Below are 19401 nucleotides of genomic sequence, written 5' to 3' on the forward strand. Positions count from 1 at the left end.
CCAACTGGCAGCTACTAGTCATAGACAGCATAGGAAAAGAGGGAGATTTTAACTTTTTGTGATGTATATTTAAATTGGATGGTGAATCACAGAGCTAGGTAGACTGTTGCAGATAACTGGAGTAGTGTCAGCAAAGAATAAACTTCAAGCAGAATAGGGAGCTGTTGGCTGGATGGAGGTTAGAGTTGAGGCATCCAAACGGGGGAAATGAACCCATAACAGCCAGCAGGCAGAGAATGAGTATGAAGAGCCTGTTGATTAAAGGAGGGACTTTTATAACAGAAAGTGGAATGTAATCAAGGCGGTAGAGGGTGTGACAAGGTGTGTCTTTCAAGATCCAAGTCATGCACTAACATTTGCTGGGATGTCCTCAAGAGCCCTAGCTCGGATATAAATGACTATAAGGAGGCCACGGAGGAAGTTCTAAGAAGTTGCAATAACCAAGGCATGAAATGAAAAGTCGATGAATGAACAATTCAAAAAAGGGAATGATCTTAACTCATGCAACATTCATGGATCCTCAAAATCACTTCTGGGGAAATTACATCGTAACACTATGTGATGTCATCCATGAATATATTGTGATGCAACACAATACAGTATTACAATGGCTACATTCATCCCTCTGCCACTTTCTGCATTCGACCCAGTCTCAGTTGAAATGACAGTAACAGAATGTAGTGTCAGATAAGGAGAAAATATCATTTGGGGTGGAGGGGTATTCCAATACTATGGGTCTGATATGGGACAGTGAGATCTGTATTGAGAAGGGGGTTACATGAGCCAGAGGTGTGGTTGCAAGTGCCGCTTTTCAACTATACAACAGTGGAATGAAACATTGGGCCATGATGTGAAAGCTTTTAAAAAATTATTGATTTTGGGTGCTGAGTATCCACCTTCTGAAAAATCAGGCTACTTTTAGGGCCTGAAGAATATGACACTTAAAAAGCAAGTATCTAGTACCTCTAGACATTTGAAAATCTTGGCCTGTGCATCTCACTAGGGGTGGAAAAAGAAATATTCAGAATGATGAAAATAAAACATATTAACAATGTAGTGTCCTTACTCAGGTACCTTTTCTATTTACTTCAAGAAGTTTTGCCAGACTAAAAACTGAGAGATTTGACCTAAGACAAATATGTAAAAATCAGAATTCATTCCCCTCAGATGTCTTTGAGAAGCTGAAAAGTACACTTTATATACTAGCTCGTACTTTTTCTTTAAGAAGTTGCATCCATCTAGTATCCAAATTCCAAATGATGTGACAGTTACTGTGGCAACACCACTTTCCCCTTTCAACAGCTAAATGAATAAGAGCATAATATCCATGTACAGTAAAATGTCAGTGTATAAGTTACTATTGTCCTGGGGCCAAAGTAATTTACAAAGTCTCTGTTCTCAAAAAGTTTCTTATTTATATTTCATACATTACTTTCACGTACATATGAGGTGTAAATTTCTGGCTGTCCTTTTGGCAGGCTTTGTTCTCTTATAGTATTATTGATCCCTGTTGGTGAATAAATGAAGAGTAATTACTGACCACTTCAATGCAGGTGAAGGGCAGCAAAAAGAAATGAGTAATAAGTAACATTCTCAAAGCAAATCGGACTTAATGCTTATTGGAATATAAAGATAATTTTAGATGCATTAAGTTGAGCCCATCACTAGTAACAGAGCTTGAAGATTATAAATACATTTAGCATTTTGTGAAACCTTTAAAAAACATCCCTCCCTAAAGAGAACAAAGCCATGAAAATTCTAGAAAGTTCCAGATGATTGCGTTTTAACAGCAGCTCATGTTTAAAGCAGCTAGAAATCTTCACTGAGTAAAAACACATTCTGACTGTTAAGTTTTCTCTGCTCTTTGCAAAGTGACTAAAAATCATCTGGGGAAAGAGAGAGAAAAAAAGAGACTGGTAACTGTATGTATTCTATTTCCATAAGTGTAATCTCCCTCTACAGCAGATGTGACAATTTACTGCCAAAGTAAGTTCATCACAAATTAGCAGAGTGATTGGAAAGCCTATTGTCTGCCATAATGGTTTTCTCACTATTAACAGTCAATAATTAGTGACATCCACTATTCATATGGCCAGACACTGTGCAAAGAGGACTCCATGCAAATCTCTCCCTGCCTGCAAAAAAAAAAAAAAACACTCTGCACAGCACTAAGGAATTCAAATGCAATAAGAACAATGAGCTGTATTGCAAAGAGGAAGCATCTTGTAATGAATTTTGATCAAAGTTATTTTTCATGTGTTTCAGGCAGACAGAAGACTGCTTCTCAGGTGGGGTCCCAGTGCACATATCCATCAGCTGACAATCTCGCCCAGAATGTCTCAATTTGTGTTAGTCTTACTTTTATAAAAGCAGTTGCTTTATTGTTGCAGTAATGACTTCACTATAATTTTTATTGCCCTTTGTACTACAATTTCATGAATATTACTAGCACCATGCTTCCAAGTAAATTCAAGATATTCTATTTAAAAAAATAAAAACATCAGCAATGGCACAAAATCTCCAAACCGTCCCTTAAAATAACAAAATACAGTTTCAAATAATTCTCATTCAAGCGACAAACCTGGGAATACCATTCTTTCTTGTGACAGTTACACACTCTATCCATTAGAAATTTCTCACAGAAGCTGTCTACTATAGTTTCTTCATTCCATAATATTAGAGAGAATCCTCAAGCTTTTTTTTTTCTGAGGGGGAGAGATTGGCATTGCTAATCGTGGAAAGAGTTGCTTTCTTGTGAAACTGGCCAAGGAACCTTATCATCCCTGGGTGGGTATTTTCTTTCTGCTCTCTCTTCAGAGGATTTACGTAGAAGAATGGTGTCCATTTTTTTCCGCCTAAGGGCCAAACATATTTTTTCCAGAAATTAAAAGGGCCACAAGCAATACTTTAAGGCAGAACCCTTCGTGCTACTCAGGTAGTACAAAGGGAGTAAAATGCTCCTGCAAGTCCCCACTAGAAATACTTTGGATGTTGGAGAGTTCACATTTCCTCTATAATTAGTGTATTTGGCTCTTGTACTACCCTTCCATCCATGACTTCTCATGAAGATGATGGGGAGGAAGTCAGAGAAGCTTGGGGATGTTCTAAGTTGCACCTAGTCAGAGAATTAGGGAGTCCTATTTTCTCAGTTGATTCCATCTCAAGGAGCTGCAAGGAGAAAGGGACACCCAGCTGCAGTCGGGAGGGGCCCCCATATGCCTCTCCTATGTGAATTTAGAAATTCCAGGATACTGCTCAGAGAGCATGTTCTTTATTCACAATCAAACACTATTTTTTTCAAATGAAATCTATCTAAGAGGGCCATAAATTGCAGCCTACAGAACAAGTGGTTCATGGGTCAATCACTCCTGGCTCAAACATCAGGTGTAATTTTCAAAAAGATCCTGGCTGAAATTCTCACAATCTAGTGTCATCTTTTTGTGTTCTCAATGCTTCCAAATTCACAGTGCCCCCCTGGGGGCTTTTTAAAAAGCTGCAACACTCCACCCACCTCTCCTCCTGAACTCTCCAGGCTTCGCTAAAAGCATAGATGTTTATGTATTTCATTCCTTTTTGGAGTGAAATGCTCATCAAACATTCAATAACAATGTCATAGTTATTCTTATCTCCTTCAATGGAGACAAATGGTGCCTAAATATTTTCAGACTCACTCTCTGTTGCATAAAACTAACAATGGGACCATCTTGCTGCTCTGGTAAGAGTAACTGTAGTTTAAAATCTGGTGAATTGCTCATTCCACTCCAGTCAATCATGGGGATTATCATTTGAAAAATCTGCTCGGTGATTGAATTTCTGCCGACTTGAGTCCTTCTTATTTACACCACTTCATAATGGGAAGGTAACTGTTAAGAATCAGAGAATTGTCACTTTCTTCCAACACTGAACAAGAAAGTTTATCAGAACAGGGAGTCCAGTATTTGCCCCCTGCCCCAAATATTACTTTATCCCTTTGCTTCAATTCAGAGCCTCTTTCTATAATTTATCCAGTCTCCCATCTGCCTGGCTTCTTATTGAAATTTTAAAGAAACAGTACACATTTCCCCCAGACTCTTAACAATTAATGGTGTATAATGCATTTGTCTGAAACAAAAACTCTTCCTGACATCTCCATAAACATTTCATATTGCTTATAGCAGTAAGTGCTCTAGGAAGTTTGCACGAGCTACTCCCCATAGGCAGAAGTAAGCCTGCCTTGTAGTTTTCAACACTGAAATACCTTGGGACTTAGCGCAGCAGACGTACATTTTAAAGTTACATAAAATTAATTTTTTATGCCATTGAAGCAAATTAGCTTTGTAATTAAATTTATTTGCACTTGCCGAGTAGGAGTCAGGACAAAAATGCTTGTATTTGCATTTTAAACTTTGAAAACAATGTAATATTATACTTGAGAATTATGGTAAAATTATTTCCTGAAGAATTATGTATATAGGTAATTAGGTAAAATATACCTTGACAATGAAAATATTAGGTTTCCTTCCCCTTTACATACTTGCTCAGATTTTAATCTAGTAATAGAGTGGGAATTCATGTAAAATAATACTCATAAGTCAATGGTAGATCTATTTTGATCCCTTTTGAATGCAAGCAGTAGAATATCATACTAATAGAATACTGTATTACAAGAGACAATGTGATGAGAACTTTATGCATGAATCGTGTTTTTTGCTCCTTCAGATTTTGTATGTTACTCCATTATGTTTGCATTTGTCCCACTGCAGGCATCAGAGAGTACAGCTCCCTTGGCAGAAGAGTTGAGTGGGTTAACAATATCAAATGGTGATAATGATGGGGGCGGAGGGGGGGGAATAGGAAGAAAGGCATGCTCTCTGTCACTTTGAAGACATTGTGAGGTGAAAGTTAACCAGTCAAGAGAGAGATCTTGGAGTTATCGTAGTTAGTTCTCTGAAAACATCTTAATGTGCAGCGGCAATTAAAAAAGTAAATTGAATGTTGGGAATGGGCCACAGAGAATGGATCACTTGATTACTTGCTCTGTTCATTCCTTCTGGAATAACTGGCACTTGTCACTGTCGGCAGACAGGACACTGGGCTAGATGGACCTTTGGTCTGACCTAGTATGGCCGTTCTTTTAGACATGGCCTCTGTTATACTCAACTCCTGCGGGGGAACAAACTCCACTCCCTAAAAAAAATCCACAGTGGCAAAACTCAGTAAAAATGCACGTGTGTATACGTGACATACCTTTCATTTCACTGACATGAATGTATTCACCATCACATGCTCCAAAATATTTCAGATAACAAGATTCTATTCCTTTAAATTCACTTGCACCTGCTGTCAAAAAAGACAAAGTCATCTCGATTTTGTGTACTCCAGAAATATGAGATGCGGAGACAATTGCTATATATAAATCGTGATGTTTAGAGGTGCAGCCTATCTTTTGAGATTTGAGAATGTTGTTCTGAAGAGAACAGGTACAGCCTTCCTTGATTTAATAATCTTGGATAGTGCCAGATTACATTAGTAACACACCTCATTGTAGACTGAAAGTTATCTATTCTTAGGTATATAGTTTTCTACATCCATTAAATAAATCAGAGATCCAAATATAAAATTTAGGATCCAAAAGTGCTGTGAATCTGATTTTCTCTTCATTGCAAAATAAATAAATAAATAAAATAAAATAAAATAAAATAAAATAAAATAAAATAAAAAAGGGGGGAGAATGTGGTTTTATTTTGAGATTGCTAACTCAAGAGACCTTTCGCAATGGAAAATCCCAGTTCTTTTAGCTCAAAGCACACCTCAAACATTAAGAAAGAAGTTTATCTTATACAGGTGTGGATACCTAAAATTGTAAGCTATTGTAGCTGGCTTAGGTTGGCAGGAATTTTATGTCTTTCTCTGAAGGTATGACATCACTTAACGCTGTGTGTCATTTCCACACACTTTTAGTAAAAACCTTCTTCTATATAGGTATATCTACACTAGCTCCCTTCTTCGAACTAGGGAGGCTAATGTGGCATTTGAAGTTGCAAATGAAGCCCGGGATTTAAATATCCTGGGCTTTATTTGCATCGTCCCGTCCAGGCACCATTTTTAAATCCCCTTAATCCGAACTAACTGACCGCGGCTACACGCGGCAGTCAAATGTTAACTCTAACTAAAACCTTAGTTCGAGCTAACAGTTACACCTCGTGGAATGAGGTGTAACAGTTAACTCGAACTAAAGACTTAGTTCAAGTTAATGTTTGACTGCCGCATGTAGCAGTCAGTTCGGACTAAGGGGATTTAAATATGGCGCCCGGACGGGAAGATGTAAATAAAGCCTGGGATATTTAAATCCCGGGCTTCATTTGAAACTCTGAATGCCTACATTAGCCTCCCTAGTTCGAACTAGGGGGCTAATGTAGACATACCCTATGGGAGTTTTTCCCACATCAATAAAAGTCACCCTGAAGATACATGAATACAGGAGACCTCCAATGATCGTTGGTTGAGTATGAAGGCTGCTGTCTATACAATGAAGACTATATAACATAATAAACTTTTAGGTATCTACACCTAAGGTTTTGTAGTCTTGTTTATGACATGTTGAAAAAGGTGAATGATACAAGGCAGATGTACAGATTTGTTTATATTACACATTTTTTTAAAACACAAGCCACATTTTTTTAACATTAGCACCCAAGATAAAGTCGCAAAAGGTACATGTATTCATGCATTTGTATATGCAAAGTGAATGATTGCATATGCAAATAATAAGTGAATTTAAATGCAATTTTGAGTAAGCCTGTTTTGCCTACGGAGGCCTCGGGCCAGTTTCTGACAACTTGTTCTTCTACATGCACCTGAGCCAGAATTTGGTAAAAAATTCAAAAAACAACCCACACAGATCTGAGCTCTACTGGTAAACCTATGCTAATTAAAATTCTCTGTCAGGCTACCAAATATACAATGAAATATTGTAGCACTAATTGATTTCTACAGCCCAGCTGTGTCTAACTTTTTTTTTAAACCAATTCAGAAAGAGTGTGGGAATAAATTGTAGAGGAACACAAGAAAAGTGATCTGAAATGATTATCTAAAAATTTTCCTTCTGAAGTCTCTTAGAACAATACTTGCTGTTCAACCCCATATATTATTTACTAAATATTTTTTGTTTGCATAGCCTGGTGTATTACATGTTATATATTAAGATTTTCATAAATGTTCTAGAGCCTTATCCAAAGCCCACTGAAATAAATGGGTCATTGCTCTACAAGTAGCTCCAGAAATAATAGATGGATTGGAGATGATGAGTTTTCCAAACTGTGGAGGGGCCATGTATGGCACTCATCTCCCAGTTGTTTGCCTACCACTGAGGACAAGTGAATATGTGAACCAAAAAGGTTACTATCCCACCACTCTTCATGTCTTAATGGATCACAGAGAAAGACTCATCACTGCAGATGTGGGAAACACTGGGATGCCTTATGATGCCAGGTTGCAAAGTGTTTCAAATGCCCTTACATTTTAAATTAGGGATTTAACACAAGAGCAGGAGAGGATATTGATGGGAAGAAAAGTGGTCCTTTGTAACTTACCAGCCTTTGGCTCTGTTTCCTGCTGCACTGTGGGGTCCTTTTCGGGTTCACACCCTCAAATGGTTCCTCTGGATACTGATGCAGAATCACATGCTCCTTGACCTTCCAATCATCCATGGCATCTTTCATGGTCCCCGTGGCCTCCTCTCCCTGGTCTTTATCAGCATCTTGTCAGATAAGAAGGCTGGCAGTTTTAAGGAAGGGGTCAGAAGCCACTCCAGGGTCTGGACTGGGAGCTGTGACTGAACCCAGTCAAGCTCCTCATAGAAGAGGCGTGTATTCTGAATCCTCTCCTGCCCCCCTCCTCCCGCCTCCAATGACTGTTCAAGTACAGCCTCGAGAGCTTGATAATTATCTGATACTGAGCCAGTCAGCTGAATGTCCACCTTCTCCAGTCTCCGTGACATTTTCTGGCATGGGTGAATGTTATGTTGCTCAGGGTGATGTCATGGAGGATAATGTGCTAGTCCTACACACCCTGCCCTTGCCTTTGGACATATGCTTCTGGTTTAGTTAGGACAATGAGGCTTTGTCCAGACTCAAGGGTTTTTTCGAAAAAAGTAGCCTTTTTTCGAAAAAACTTCACCTGCGTCTAGACTACAGCTGCGTTCTTTCGAAATTAAATCGAAAGAACGTGGCTTTTCTTTCGACGGCAGAAAACCTCATTTCACGAGGAAGAACGCCTTTTTTCGAAAGTGCTCTTTCAAAAAAAGGCGTTCTTGAATGCAAAGCGGCTTGCTTTTTTGAAAGTACTGCTTGCAGTCTAGATACTCTTTTTCGAAAGAGGCTTTTTCGAAAGTATCTTTCGAAAGAGGCTTGCAGTCTAGACATAGCCTAAGGGTCTTATGATATGATCATGCACGTGTATGTGTCACAGTCACCATTGCAGACATATCTTTAATGAATAGTTCACATTGAATAAAGGGTGCAGTACAAAATAAATTCACCACCCTGCACTTCATAAATATTTACTATGAATGACTCTCAGTACAGATCTTAAGATTTCTATGGTTTCTGATGGGAAGCTCTTAATGCTATAGACCAGGTGTCCTAATGACATTATAAATCCATGTAGACAAAAAGTCAGGTGTTCCAGGCTTTTAATCCAATTTAGTTTATAGAATGGGAAAGGTTATGTTTTGTCTAACAACTTGGGGGAAAGAAAATGAATTTTAATTAGGAGAGATGACTATGGTGAAATTAAAATGAAAGAAAAAACAAAAAACAATGGCCTTCCAAAGACTAGCTAAAAAGAATTCCGATAAATTCATTTCTATTCTTTTCATTGCAAATTAATTTAATGAGTCCAGAGTGATAATGACGGATAGATCCTAAAGAAAAATGTTCTCTTGGAGAAGAGCTTTATGAAAGCATCTCATGTGTGTGTACATGTAGAACTTTCCCACTAAAGTGACTGGTATATTTTCCCTCCTTTAGGCTGTCCCTCCATTAGGTATTCTAGCATGGACCAACATCTGCCTTGTACCTTAATCCCCACAAAATGCTTTATGGTCTGCAGCAAACTTCTTGGTGAAACAGCACATGATCTGGCTTGGTTGTCATGCCCTCGTGTAGGTAGTGCACATCAAGTTAGAAGGGGGATCACAGCATTTGGGGTAGCGGTTGTCACAGGTCTTAGTGCTACAGAGTGATGAGATATCAGCCTTGGGGTGAATAGCTGGAGAAAGGAGAGGAGAAAGGAGGAAAGAAAGAGAAATAGTATCTGACAGGAGTTCACGTTCCTAAGCAGGCCTACAGTCAGACAAACAGAATGAGAATGTGTTTGAGTATATTATTTACACGAATGGTGGGCCAAATCAGGCCCAGAGGCAAGATCTGACCTGCCGAGCATTTCTCTCCACCCCGCTCAGCTGATTAGTAGAGGTGCAAACTTACAGCCTGCAGAATGTGCTCGGCTGTTCCTCCCTGACCTGTCTCCGTCTTGCATCCAAGCCACTTCCAGGGTTCTCCTGCTAGCTGTGAGGAGAGGAGAGGGGAGTGCTGAAGTCAGGGTGTTCCTGTACCCCATTTCTGCAGAGCAGGGGTTGGGGAGAGGGAGACACACAGCGGAGCTGCTCCTATCCGAAGCAGGAATGGTAATTGGCTTAGAGCAGTGGCTCCCAATCTTTTTTATACCACAGATTGGCAAACTCATTCAAAAACTTTTGGCGGACTGGCATAGAAACATTTGCATATTCATTATGATAATTAACAAATTTGCATATTAAAGCTTCACCGCCCCGGAGCCAGCACGAACTGGGACTGTTTAGTCCTGGCTTGTGCAGGCCTGGGAGCTAACCCTGCTGCAGCTCTGCATTTTAAAAGGTTGGACTATACGTTGGACCTCCCTTATCCAGCACCCTCAAGACCTGACCTGTACTGAATGCAGGAATTTGCTGGATAAGGGGAAACTCCTGCCACTAGCCTCCCAGGATGCTTGCTTTCCCTGTGGCTGGCTCTGCTCTGGCCTCACTGCCCTGAGCTCCAGCCTGCTCGGCTTGGATTTGGGCTCCGGCCTGGTGAGGCTCCCTGGAGAAGCGTCTCCCCAGCAGCCGTGGCCCTGCTTCTCCATCACCCCACTGGGAGTGCCCGGGGACGGGGCTCACCCCCACTTCTGCCATGTTCTGCCAGGGCTCCCCTGGGGACGGGGCTCACCAGTCCTGCTGCTGCCCTGGGAGCAAACCCCACTGTGGCATTCAGTGGGGGGAGCTCCTGAGGCCAGCACAAGCTGGGACTAAGCATTCCCAGTTCACGCCAGCTCTGCAGCATGCCACGGCTCCACAGCCAGTGGTTCGTGGACTGGCACTGATCCGCAGACCAGAGGTTGGGAATCACTGACTTAGAGGAGTGCCTGTCTTAAGAGGCAGTGCATTGGTTCTAAAATTTCAGTGCCTCTGCTCTCTCTCCCCTACACACACACACTCTTCCCCTCCCCTATACCGCATCTTTGCAGAGAGGGGAAGGGGGCGGACAACAGGAGGACAGCTTTCCTTGGTTTAAACAGACAGTGCGAGGCTTCTCTCAGAAACAGCCAGCAGCAGCAGCCGGCACACACATTCTTAGTGTCACGGTCACATACCACTAGGCCGCATGGCTGGATTAAGACCTTTAGAGGCCCTAAGCACTGAAAGATTATGGTTGCCCCCCCCATATGTAATTCAAAATAAAAACAATACTATACCATAAAATCTCTTTTGTTTGGTGCCCCTGCTTTGCTGGTGCCCTAAGCACGTGCTTAGTCTGCCTACTGGATAATCCAGCCCTGCTAGGCAGTGCCAGGCTGCCTCTGTGCCACAGACTACTACATGCACTCTCCCGTCTCTGTGTTAACACACACTCAATCTGTGTCACAAAGTCTGTCTCACAGAGTGTCTTTCCCACTCACACACTTTCTCTCTGTGGTCTCTGCCCCACCTCTTCTGCCCGAGGCCCCACCCCTTTTAGGAAGCCACAGCTGGCCTGTGCCCATGTACCAAAACATCTGAAGTAGCCCCTCTGTGAAAATTATTACCCATCCCGATTGACACACACACGCTGTGTGTGTGGAACTATGTAAGGGGACGTGCCAGGAGCTCGCCACTCATTCCGACAAAAGCCAGGGCTTAGACCTGACCTGTCTCCGTCTTGTTTTGGTTCTGTTTTGAAATCAGTTCTGTGGCGGGATTGCCTGAATTTTAAAGGATGAAGCGATTTCTAACGAGAGATTAAGAATACACTTTTGTGCGTATTATTAATAGAGGTCTCTTTTCAGGGAGGCGAGGGAACTGGCAGTGGCAAGAGAGAGCTGTGTGTGGGGAGGATGGGGAGAGACAACATATTTTTAAGGAGAAGAGATAAATCCCAACTGGGATTCATTTCCTCCTTCCCTCAGGCGCTGCTGCTGTGACATCTCCTGCCAGAAATAACAGGACCCTAAAAATTCCCTGCTGGGTACCAGATCTTCCTGTTGCTCTGGACTGCCTAAGGAGTTCTCACTTCACCTCTTTTACAAAATGTGTTGTGTGCCTTGTCCATTTGAGAGATACAAAAACGTCCTTCTCCTTAGAGACCATGACACTGCCCTCAATAGGTTCCAGTGTTTAATGGGTCTCTCTACATAGGCATAGGAGGAAGAGAGTCCAACCCCTTGCTTATCCATCACTGATATGCAAAGCCAAAAGACTTGCTCCTGATTTATTAAACAGTGTGGGAAGAGAAAGAACACAACACTCTGTTGAGAGCATATTGATTCAGACAATACATAATTAATACAGATTAAATACAATCATAGAAGAGCACTCATGTTTTGTGCTTCTTGTGCTTGCGACACAATGGCAAACTGAAGACCATCATAACCTGCCCTGTAGCAACATTAACGTTGAGAAAACCTCTGTATACATTTACAGAGTGTAAGATCCATATCCACCAAATATGGATCTAAAGCAGAGCCCTTTGTTAAACCATAAAATTACAGGGTCTCAAATCAGGCGACTGAACAACTAGCTGCCTTTTCAGAGGAGCAGAAATAAAGCAGCAAGGCAGAAATATATCAGGAGTTGCTTGGAGCATGGGCCATTCCTTTCGGGGCTTGGAAACTACTTATCTTGAAATGGGAGGGACTACTGCCAGTGATTGTCCAACAACAAACAGAAATTGTCTTGAAGACTAGTGCCAGCCCATCAAGAATACCAAAATACGCAATTTGGTTTCTTATACATTTTGGTTTTCTTTAGGAGAAAGAGAGAATATATCAATGCCTTTGTTCTCTGACACATGGTCAGGCACATTTTAAATGTATTGAGAAAGACTTCATTACAACCAAGGGGTAAAAATATCAATGCGCATCCTGTCTGAGAGCCCAATCCTGAGAAACAGTCAGTACCCTACATTCTCTTGGACCGTGGTTTTCATGGTGCTATGCTGCTTCACTTCAGCTCGCTGCTACCATAACGGCAGGACTATATGAATAGCCATGGTTATTTTTAAACAAGCTGCTGTCTGAACCTGTGTTCTGTGTGCCCCTGTGCTGCCATCAGCAAGCTCTGGCCAGGAGAGAAGCAGCCACAATTACTTCCGTTAACAGATGTAGTAACTTGCAGAGCAATGCTAGTCTCACCATGATCCTAGTGCCAGATGCGCAGCTGGCAGAATGCTACATAACTTACTGTACTAAACTCCTCCACTAGTGGGTTTTGCCCCAATAGGAACAGTATTTTATGCATTTTCAAGCTGAAATTCACATCAGACAGGCTTCAGTTTCTCTTCCTCTCCCCATAGTTTTAATTAGTTCTGCTCTGCCTTGTCAGTAATCACCAATCCTACAGTTTGTTCAGATTTTCCCTCCCACCTCAGCAAACGTCAGTGGAACAAAACATGCTCTTGAGAACATAAGAACCACATATGACTTTGAAGGAATAAAGGCAATAAAATTATTTTGGTAGCTCTGCAGCAGGTATACCTAGTGAACATAAAATTCAAGTTCAAATTAATTGGCTCCTCAGTTCAACTGACAAATGAAGTCTTCTGCCTGTTAGATACCACTCACGTATATAGCTAGTAACTGCTTAGTTGGGAATCACATGACCTAAGATTCATTCCTAAACTCTGATAAAGTAGGAAACCACTTTTCCCTTGTCTGACAAGTGGCTTTGCTTTGTTGATTTATTTTACTTTCTTGATCACATAGGATCACACCCAGCAATTTCTGCATTTAACCTGTAACTAATCCAATGGGAGCTGCCCCAAAAATTCTCAAGCAGCCATAGAAGGGAATTTTAATTAATACATCAGTGTGTTTTTGCTTGAGTGGAAGTCCATTAGCAGCAGATTAAGAGCCAGACTGAAAGGGAAGTACAGTAATATCACTCTGATTCAGCGCTATGCTCTGACAAATGACAGTGATGAAGTAGCAAAAGACGAATTCTACTTTACATTACAAGCAGAGTTAGTGAGCGTAATACACCTTGACCTAACTATCATCACGAGAGACCCGAATACCAAAGTCGGTAAGAACAACCAACAACAGAGCAGTGGGAAGAGATGGGTGTGGCATCATGAATGAAAACAGAAGCATGTTGATTTCTTCAGTGAGAGACCCCAATGGAACTCTATTCCCACTTTGTGAAATTCACAAACTGACATGCTGTTCTCCAAGGCTGTGTCTACACTGGCAAGATTTTGCACAAAAGCGGCTGCTTTTGCAGAAAATCTTGCCGCCTGTCTACACTGGCCGTGAGTATTTGTGCAAGAACACTGATGTTCTACTGTATTAAAGCAGTGCTTCTTGCGCAAATACTCTGACGCTCCTGCTCAGGGATAAGTCCTCTTGCGCAAGTGTTCTGCTGAGATTTTGTGTGTAAAACTTTTTTTCTTCAGAGCTTGTCTAGTTTCTATGGCATTCCATGTGCTGGGTGTAATCCTCTGCTTCCTTCTCTTCCTCCTGCATCCTAAACAGGCGTCATTGCTCTGTTTAGAAAGTGCTGTTACTTTGTCCCAGGTCTTGTTGATCTCATCTGCATTCCCCTCCTCTTCATCAAGGTTGGCAAATGCCCCCAGTCTGTTCTTTTACTGCGTAATGAAGGGTTTCTATATGTCAGGGGATTTTAGCGTCTCAGTGTTCTTGCGCAAGAGGCCAGTGTAGACAGGTAACATCAATTTCTTGCGCAAGAAAGCCCGATGGCTAAAATGGCCATCAGAGCTTTCTTGAGCAAGAGAGCGTCTACACTAGCAACGGATGCTTTTGTGCAAAAGCCCATCTTTTGCGCAAAGGCACATGCCAGTATAGACGCTCTCTTGCGCAAATACTTTTAACGGAAAAACTTTTCCGTTAAAAGTATTTGCGCAAAATCATGCCAGTGTAGATGCAGCCCAAATGGGAAAGATTAAGAACCAGATTGACCATACAATGGTCAATGGCAAATGGTGATACCCACTGACAGATGTGAAAGTGGGATGGGGAGCAGTTCTTGGCAGCACCCGCCATCTTGTCACAGTTTTGATCAAGGCAGACAAAAGGTGGTTATGACACTGAAACGCTAAAATCCTCTGACATATAGAAACCCTTCATTCTGCAGTATAAGAACAGATTTGGGGCATTTGCCAACACTGATGAAGGGGAGGTGAATGCAGATGAGATCAACAAGACCTGGGACAAAGTAACAGCACTTTCTAAACAGAGCAATGACGCCTGTCGAGGGTACAGGCAGAAGAGAAAGAAGCAGGGGATTACATCCAGCACATGGAATGCCATAGAAACTAGACAATCGCTGAAGAAAAAGTTTTACACACAAAATCTCAGAAGGATACTATACGAAGAGCAGTATAGACTAGTGGTACAAGTACCCTCAGGGGTACTCGAGCGAAGTTTTGGGGGGGAGGAGTATGTCAATACAACTGAAATTTGGAGAAAACAGAATTTTTGTTTTAAGTTTTGCAGCGCTTTATTATTTTTGTATTTTTTATACCCAAAAATTTAATCGCCTGCCCAGCTACGATTAAGTTGTTTAAACAATTGTGTTGCAATAGTAGAAAAAAATTGTGTCTGAAAACTGTAGGTACTGGGGGTATATATATACAGGCAGTCCCCGGGTTACGTACAAGATAGGGACTATAGGTTTGTTCTTAAGTTGAATTTGTATGTAAGTTGGAACTGGCTCCAGATTCAGCCGCTGCTGAAACTGATCAGTGGCTGACTACAGGAAGCCCTAGGCAGAGTCCCCCCCAGCACACCAGGGAGACCCGGAGCAGCTTTTCTCGCCCCGGAGGACGCGGTGGCGGGACCGCTGCGCTCTGGGCGGTCCCGCCGCCCGCGAGCTCCGGGGCGAGAAAAGCCCCGTTCGTAAGTGCAGATCCAACGTAAGTCGGGTCCGCGTAAGTCGGGGACTGCCTGTATATATATTTTAAAAAGGGGTACTTTATAAAAAAAGTTGAGAAACACTGGTATAGACCACTGTGAGATCCAACCCCTTGTGAAAGCAGACAAATGACATTATATTGATAATCTGGGAACTCAAGCAGAGGATGCAACTGCTCAGGGTGAACAATGGGCCATCTACAAAATGACATTGGTAAATGGCAGACGTGAACAAACATTCGGATGAGGGACAAACAAGGCCATCTACTTACAACAGAAAAAGAACAAATAATACACTGGACAGAGCATTTTAAAGAATTGTAGAACAGGGAGCCACCTAAAGAGGAAGCAAATATCCAGGAGGCAGAAAAAAATATTGACAGCAACACAGACGCCCCCACTAAGAAAGAGATCATTCAAGACATCAAATCCTTAAAAAATGGAAGAACTCTTGGCAAAGATAACTTACATGCAGAATAGTTCAAGGTAAATCCTGAATTAGCAGCATCTTTCCTGGCCCCTCTGTTTACATCAGTGCCAAGCAAAATATTGTGTAAAATCATAATCCAGTGGCTATCAGAGGCAGTTGACGGCATTCTCAGAAAAAAGCAAGCCAGTTTTCAGAAAGGGTGTGGATGCACAGACTAAATCTGTATGAAACAGAACAATGCTTAGAATGGCAACAGCAATTCTACATACACTTCATAGACTTTGAGGATGCTTTTGATAGTGTGAAGGAGTCTGCATGGCCTTCTCTGGATTGACATGAGTTCTGGCTAGGAAGCCGGGCCCCGTTAAGTATGTTGCTAGCAAGCATGCAGGCAGGACTCAGGCTGAAGTAAGTATGTGGAAATATAACCTTTTGCCCTCGGTCACGGGGTAAAGGCTTGAATATAAACTGCATAAAGTGCTGAAACTGCTAAATTTATGCCCTCGGTCATTGGGCGAGGCCTACTAAGTTGCTTAAAGTGCTGAAATCATTAAAGTGTATATCATTAAAAAACAAGCATGATCAAAATTTCCAGAATTATTATGACGTGGCTTATAGGAATAGGGGGTAACACAACAGAAATACCCTGTATTTTACAAAAGTGCTAACCGCAAAAGTGGTAAACAACTTAGGATAATGGTGTAAATTAAAGATTGAACAAAATAACGTTAAGTAAAGTGAGTAGCATCTCTAAGGGTGTTGGAATAAAGAAGTGCGAATGGCTGGAATACCACGTGGCAACGAGGTGTGAAGCAACTGAGTCTTGCCTTGAATAAAAGATGCTTCTGCACGCATGTGCTTTGGGAGGGAGGAACAGAGCGGACCCGCAAACTTTGATCACATAGTAGCAGTAAAATGGCCATCTGCAGGTAAGCAAAACCAATGTTGCCTGAAAAGAGCATAAACCAACGTCATGAAGAGCTATGGCAACTGAGTTGAAAATCTTGGGGCACAGCTGGGAAGCCACTGAAAGACTTGACAGAAACAGACAGGAGAGGAGGAGCTTTGTCGCTGTCCTGAGTGCCAAGGGTGCAATGGGAACATGATGATGATGATGATGATGAAGACATATTTTTTAAAGTTTCTCGTTTATGAACATGAAAATTATTCATTAAAATTAATATTAATCCTCTTGTGGTGCAGTTTCCTTGCTAGTTTATATTAAGGAGGGTGTAGGGCAGGGCTACTCAACTTTGGAAGCCCCAGGGGCCACAATGATACTCACAGCACATGCTGAGGGCCACAACTTAAGTGTGGTTGCATTTACACGCAAATATATATGCAAATAACTTCTTTCACACCGACAGGCATGAATACAAAGCACTTCCCACAATGCCCCAGCACTCCTGGCACCTCTTCCCTGGGGGCTAGAAATGCTGACACCCTATACCCATCTGTTCGTGTCAGCACATCCACTTGTGTCTTTCAATGCTCACCCTGCCTGCGAGACGCCTCACCATGGTGGAGCGTGTTCCCAGTGGACGCCATGTTCAAAGGATCCCACCCACGGGCTACGCGTTGAGTCCCATGTAAACCCAAACTGCCCCACGGGCCACAGGTTGAGTAGCCCTGGTCTATGGCAAAGCTTGTTGTAATACTGTTGAATGATATATATGTTGATCACTTGAAGTGTATAGTGGATGTATTGAATTTCACAGCTACATACTGGTTCATAACTTAAAGAGGACATTTTGTGTTTCCTAATAAAACCTGTACTGCAGAAGCAATGAAACAAACATTTAAACTAGGCAATAAACTGAACAGCCAGAATGAGGAAAGAAAAAACAAAACATACAGTATATAACCAGCCAAGTTCTTTTCTTGGTTACTATGGGGCAGATTCATTTACAGCAGTGGAGATGCATCATTTGATCAGAACAATAGCATGCCCCTGTATTTCTTTAATTATGTTCTATTATTTCCTTCTGGAAACAGCACCCTTCTGTTCCCCAAATACTGATTTTATGCAAACTGAGACCTCCATAACGGAGGAGAGTGTGGAAAGAGAGAGAGAGCAAGACTATAAAATTGAATCAGATCAATCAAGACTCAGCTCTCTTTATTGCAGCAAGAGCAAAATGCTTCTGCCTGGAGTTACACCACCCCCCCTTCCCAGAAAAATATAGCACTCAGACAGCTTAACCAAGTCCATCACCACTTCCTGTTGTTTGTTACCACCTTTTAAACTCTCCATTCTATTCCCTGGACCTACCTTATCTATACTCTCCTTCCAGCTAGGATCTTTGTCTAGAATAAATCCATGCAGATCCACTGCAATCAACAAAGCATTGTCAATTTAACCAGCTAAGAATCTGCCTCTTTTCTCTCATCCCATAATCTCCCCACTATTGGAGATAGGAGCTGTAGAGGAGAAGGCTCGATCACTTCCACAAGCTTCCTAGCATTTCTGCCTCACTGACTTCATCTCCCTTCAAATACCTTCAGCCTAGCACTCTTAATTTCTTTTCTACTCTGCTATTCAGTCACTAGCATATAATTCAGTCACAGTATAATTTTGTGATCTATTATCCCTCCCATTTCATTTTAGCCTGCAACTATGTAATTTTGTACAAATATTAACTTTTGTACATACCTCTTTCCAGAAGATAGCTTATAAAATAAGTGTTTTAGTATAACCCTAGTCAGAGTGCTTAAGTACTTTCTTAAATACATGCAAGACTGGAATATAGCACCAATGCAACCTGAAGAGCTGATTCGTAAGAGGCTTGCTTGATCCACTGACCCAACTCACAGATAAACAGTATGTCTCTTCAGCATGTTACTTTATACTGGAGTATCAAATTAAGAAAAAAAGAAATAAAAGGGAAAAAAAGAGTTCTGAGAAAGTCACCACATACAGAGTTAGTGTACCTTTCCCCATCTGTCTGACTGTAGAATACAGACTGTATTCCATTACACAAAGCTGATGCTGCTAGAAAGTCAACATCTCAAATCAGTGTGTTGCAGAAAACATCATGAATTAAATTCAACATGCATAAGCAGGTGCCTCCCCAAGAATCAAGTTGGATTAATTAAAAAAGCATAGTACTTACAATACTTATATTTCCTTTAAATCTGGGGAAATCCAGAAAAAAAAAACCCGACTGCTGGGAAATAGTTGTGCTTTATTTATTTATTTTTGGGGTAAGTGAGTGGGAAGGGGCGGGGCAACAGTTTCAGCAGTACTACTTGTCTGCTGGCAAACATGGATTGCGCATTACTACAGCCTGAAATAGTTTTCAGCCACAGTTAGGAAATACCACGTACCTTCTAAACAGTAGGTACTAGATGAAAGTATTTTAAAGAATTCTTTAAATTTGTTTTTTAAATTGTCCCTGGGGGGTGTCAGCCAATGGTCAGGGCAGTGCGTGGTGTGTTATACACCCGAGTCTTCAACTGCTAGGACAGGGTCCCTTCACAGTGGGCTGCCTATTGGAGGTTGATGGGCACTCCAAGAGTCTGCAGGGAGAGCTTATTACATCTGAGTCTTTGACTCCTAGAACACAAGG

The 19401-nt window shown here is 41.6% G+C and overlaps 1 long non-coding RNA gene across 1 annotated transcript in view; it reads right to left on the bottom strand.

Annotated features, from left to right (window-relative positions):
* Nucleotides 1-2375: 2375 nt before the first annotated feature.
* LOC142830317 (uncharacterized) overlaps nt 2376-19401 on the bottom strand; it is a 182495-nt gene continuing 165469 nt past the window's right edge. Inside the window, exons 2-4 of the long non-coding RNA XR_012905485.2 lie at nt 7572-7755; nt 5227-5319; nt 2376-3863 (exon numbers count right to left, since the gene is read on the bottom strand). This is a non-coding gene — a long non-coding RNA (uncharacterized LOC142830317). The remainder of the gene's footprint in view (nt 3864-5226; nt 5320-7571; nt 7756-19401) is intronic.

This window comes from Pelodiscus sinensis, chromosome 7 (assembly GCF_052426305.1).
Source record: "Pelodiscus sinensis isolate ZL-2025 chromosome 7, ASM5242630v1, whole genome shotgun sequence".
Taxonomy (NCBI): Eukaryota; Metazoa; Chordata; order Testudines; family Trionychidae; genus Pelodiscus; species Pelodiscus sinensis.